At 33.0% G+C, this 5,387-nt stretch overlaps 1 non-coding gene across 1 annotated transcript; it reads left to right on the forward strand.

The window, feature by feature from the left end:
• Window positions 1-365: 365 nt before the first annotated feature.
• Window positions 366-456, forward strand: LOC133316523 (small nucleolar RNA snoR27). The gene has a single exon (XR_009752220.1). It is a non-coding gene; the product is annotated as a small nucleolar RNA snoR27 (small nucleolar RNA).
• The last annotated feature ends 4,931 nt before the right edge of the window (window positions 457-5,387 follow it).

Raw genomic sequence — 5,387 nt, forward strand, 5'->3', positions numbered from 1 at the left:
CATCCAACATAGTATGAGAAGGTCTTGCTCGAATTATATTTCATTCCAGCTTCAGCTATTTGTTTCCGGATGGCTAACTTAAGGTCTGCAGCAATGTTATGCAGTTCGTCAGGAATACTCTTTCCATCCCAATAACTATTGAGTCAAACTTAATAAGTTTAAAAATACCCAACTGTGAATACCTCATATAACCAATTCAAATTTGTTTAAAAATATTTCATACAAATCCAATTGGATTCAAATGATGACAAAACCAACAAAAAAATAGTATTGATAGTAGGTACAATCTGTGGGTTCAACACAGCCAAATAACTATTATATCCAGCTGGAAATCTATGGTTACTTGCAAAGTCTATGGTTAGATTTAATGATCAGTGATGTTACTCAGAAACTTACTTTATCTATCTGTAACTTCCTATGGGAATAGAAAATGACCAGAACTTACTGAGATCCCTTTGACATCTGCATTCTTATCTTGTTATATATATTATTTTGAATAAGTAATGTCATGCAGGTTTTTTGCTGTGATTTTGTGGAATTGAATATCTTATACCATCGCAGACTAAGAATCATGTACTCCACAAATATAAGTCACAATTTGTACTCCACAAAAACTGAGTTCTGCAATGAATGAAGTGGTAGGACTAAGACATGGTAAATGGAATGGTACCAACCATACATAACCAACTTTAACCTCATAACCAGCTATGGAAATGCATCTGTACCAGCCATATAATTGACCAAGTGATTTGATATTGGAGTAGTTGGTACTGATAATTCATAGGTATCTTATCATTAATAATACACGGTTACATAGTGGAAGGGCAGTGAATATCCAATATTTTCTATACATTTTCAAGATAGAAAATTACTATATACATCACATTCTTCAGATCCACGAATACATGACACAATGACTAGCTTTGTAAAAAAAATAAGGAAAAAACATTATTCATATTGCACTCCATTTTGAAGTTGGATATTCAACTGCAGTAGCACCAAGAACAATTAATTCCAGCAGCAAATTTTGGATATTTTCATCTGCATTTTGCTCACCATCTTTTGGGTATTTTAAATAGATTGTGCTCTTCCTCATGATCTTCTGTATATGCAAGTACCAATGTCCTCAAGAAAGCATGTGCTTATTCATTCATGAGCTGCTTGTATGTAAGCACGGAAATAGGGACTAAGAACCTGCAAATATACAACAGGAAGTCATTATAAGAACACGTGGAAAAGCAAAGTGAGTTTATGGAATAATAAAGATTCTGTTAATTATCTGGCTGTATATGTATCTGTTTGACCATCCTTTTCTTTAATTCATCCCTCTTCACATTCGTGCTGAGTGTTGAGTGTTTAACCCAGTAGGGATGGATTACGCGGCCAACAAAACAAAACAGAACACAATGACTTTGGAATCATTGTTCTACAAAACACAAACAGGTACCGAGCTAATGATGTACACTTATCAAAACAAAAAATGCAATGGATGCCAACCACTTAAACCCAGTCAATAAATTAAATACATATCAACCAAAATATTAATAAAATAAGTTATCTTAAAATAAAGATGGAAGAAAATTTTTAATTAAATAAAGAAACAACACCAATATGTAACCCCTCCACATTTCAGATTTGTAAAAATAACACTTCAAAAATTGGACACAGACAGTGAGAAAATGGGGTCAAAGTGAAGATCCAATTCAAAAATCAAGTTAACTCATCAACATTTTTGTTGCATCTGCAAGCGGTGGGTTGGATGAACGAGGCAAAGAACGCATAAAATAACAAATAGAGTGAAAAACAAATGAACTTCTGCAAATAAGGTTCCAAACCAACCATAAACCCCACATAAATCACAAAACACAAACCATGGACACAGCTCGCGACGTCGGAGACAAGAAAACTCACGAGATCTAAGGAGGTGAGTATGTCGAAGGAGGTGAGTAGACAAGCTTTTCACATCCACAGCAGCTGCTCACAGTACAACATCGACGATATTTTCTGATGAAGAAAGAGAGACCACTTGGATAGACCAGCTGTCAAAATGGAAGGGCAGACATGTCCGAAAATTTTAGACTACAATTCCTTGTTTCCGATAATTCACAAATACCACACCTTCAGAGGTAATTTCAGAACAGAAACTAGATCACAATTTCTTGACAACTTCATTTCCTGGGTAGACTGGATGCCAGGGCAAATAATGAAAAAATCTCCTACCAAACATGGGTAAAGGCGATACCCACATTACCTTTCCTGGCATTTTCACAAACATACCTATGCCAAACAGGCCCTTAGTGACTTGAGAGAAGTATTGTATGATAGTTAGACAATTGTTTTAATTATTTCGTGTTTAATTTTCAGTTATGATTACAATTTTTATTTATTACGCTTTATTATTGTTTTAAATGCTCGCGTAGCTAAAAGGAAATAGTTTACTCGCATTTTTATAAATGAATTGTTGTGATTGTAACTGCGCTTAATATCATAATCAATGTTAACAATATCGGTACGTAACAGGCTGTTACATAAGGTTGGCTGAAGTGCCAACATAAAATAAACATATTTTGTTACTCTTTAATTTTTGTTATTTTAAAAGGATCAGCAGAGCTCAGACAACTTGTTAATCCTATCATTTCGGGTTATTTTAGCTGCGACAACTTGATAATCCAAAACTTTCAAATTCATTAAAATAAGTTTCCTTAAAATTATTTTAAAAACTAAAATCAACTAACACACAAATATTTTTTACATAACGACGTAGCTTTGAGTTTCATATTATACTGAGGGATACGTCGGAGCGGGACCTTTCCTGTTAAGCCCAATTTTTTTTCCTAATTTAATTTTCTTTCTAAATAACAAATTCTATTTAATTTAATTCTTTAGGGTAAAACAAATATTTTGAAAATTTATTAATAATTCGTATAATTAATTTAAGGTAATTATTTTTTAAAAAATAGATGGTGTAGGGTGCTAACACCTTTCCTACTCGTAACTTACTCTCAAATCCATTTTTATTTTCAAAGACCAGTTTTCTTAAACAAAAAAGTTTTTTCCAATATTTTTCCTAATAAACCTTGGTGGCGACTCCATTATTTTTTATTATCAATTTTTCGTCGTCACGTCACAATTCAGTTACAACACACATGGTGAGAGAAAGTGGCAATGAAAAAAAAAGGCATGTTTGTTCATGCTTTTTCTTAAAAGCATAAGCATTTGATCATGCTAATATTGAGATTAATTTTTTTTAGTATTTACTCTTTTTATGAATTAAATATTTTTAATACCTACCACTAAATACTAATGTTATTAAAGTCAATATGAATCGATCAGTTTATATAATAACCCAAATAATCAAATTACATTTAATTAGAAATTAATGTCTAATTAGAAGATTAATTGAGTGAAAATTCTAAAATTAGGGTTAAATCCCCGCCGACGGTAAAATGATAATTTGGCAAAAACTGTGTGGACTTGGGCTAACTTTGCAAAATACACTCCACTAAGCCCATAAAATTTGGGAATCAAATTAGAATTAGGATAATTAGATGAAACATGTAATTAAACGAATAAAGTCACTTTTTGGGACAAAAGTGCAATTAGTGGATGTTCCTGGTAAAAAAACAATTATACAAAAGTTACCTGAAACTTTAAAATACTATAGTGTCATACTATTAAATAACTTTGGTGAATGTTAGATGATTTAAATCATGGATTGGAGGTGAATTATGTTAGGAATGTGACTTCCATACTCAAGAGGGGGGTGAATTGAGTATTACAAGATTTTCGCAAAAGCCCCCTTCTAGTTTCTAAATAATCATTTCAAGTACACTTTGACATATGAAACGCTAATTTATTTAATTTAAATAATTTACAGCGTGTAGTGACTAAATAACAGAAAAATAGATCAGGTAAATATTTGATGAGATATGAATTTAAATATGCTCAAATGATTAATCAATGCTTATGCAAGAGATAAGGGATAGAGAGATTTGCAAACTTGATATATCCTGGTTCGGTCACTACCACTGTCCAGACTGAAGTCGCTCGATCAAATCTTTCACTAACGGTCAAGCTTCACGGGTGCTTGACAAACCTTTACAAATTCCCAAGACTTCTGTCTCTTGGTAGACTAACAAGGGTTCACTCCCCTTTCCAAGACTTCTGTCTCTTGGCAGACCAACACAAGGGTTCACTCCCCTTTTGATTCAAGAAGTAAGATGAAGGTGATAAAGAGTGGATATGTACTCTCAAAGTACAGATATTACAAATTGAAGAACTAGTAGGTGTATAGCCTAACAACAAAGATAAGCTCAAGTCTATGCAATGATCAAAATGAGTAATATGTGAGCAAAAGCACGCTAGAATGAGTGATAAAGACTTGGTGAATGATCAATGACCGAATTATATGTATTTGAGATGTTAGGGGGGTTTATATAGGCACCCAATTCGAAAACTAGCTGTTTATAGCCGTTTAAAACAGTAGATATCCGGATATTCATCGAACACATATCCGGATATGTGATTGTAGCCGTTTATAGCCGTTTAAAATAGTAGATATCCGGATATTCATCGCGCACGTATCCAGATATGTGATATCCGGATATTTAGTATCAGATATCCGGAGATTGATATCCAGATATTCTTTGTCAGATATCCGGATATTTCATGGCGGTGACCTTTTTACACATTTTCGAAAATTCCTTTCTTTCAATATGGTTTCTATGACTTGTAAAGCATATGATTGGTTATGGAAATCAACTAGAAAAATATATTTTATGTAAGTACTCTTTCCAAACCAATTTTGAACGATCTAAACCACTTGATTTGACTTTTCTTAACGGATGTATAAGGCCATGAATATGTAACTGTTATAATGCCATGATTCATTTTTTTTTGCTTAAGTCATTTGAAAAACCTTTAGATGCATGTTTGACTTGTTAGTTCAAGATTCATTTATGCATTTGATGATGTGTATGACTTGAGCTTATGCAATGCTATAATATTATACACCTTTACACATTTTCCTAAGTCCTAGATAAATATACCATTGAGATCTTGGACTTGACTTGATGCTTGGCTTGCATGTTTCTTGATTTGATTTCTTTTGGATGTTGCTTCACCTTCAAGCAATCTTCTTTGACTTGTTTGTTATCATCAAAACTATGCTGACGTGGAATCATCAATAGTATCATCGTGGCAGCCACATCATCACTTTGATTCTTCAATATTCAAAGTTTTTCTAATTATTCCTTGTTGCTCTTTATCCAATGATCTTGCCACTTTGATATGACATCACTCTTCTTGTGTGGCTACATCATACATCTTCAATATCCATATTGGTTGATGCTTTTTGCTCTTGATCAAAGCTATTCTCTTTTTGTTGT

The sequence above is a fragment of the Gastrolobium bilobum genome, unplaced genomic scaffold (genome assembly GCF_033153095.1).
Source record: "Gastrolobium bilobum isolate Gb01-03AN ecotype WA unplaced genomic scaffold, APGP_CSIRO_Gbil_v1 utg21995, whole genome shotgun sequence".
Taxonomy (NCBI): domain Eukaryota; kingdom Viridiplantae; phylum Streptophyta; class Magnoliopsida; order Fabales; family Fabaceae; genus Gastrolobium; species Gastrolobium bilobum.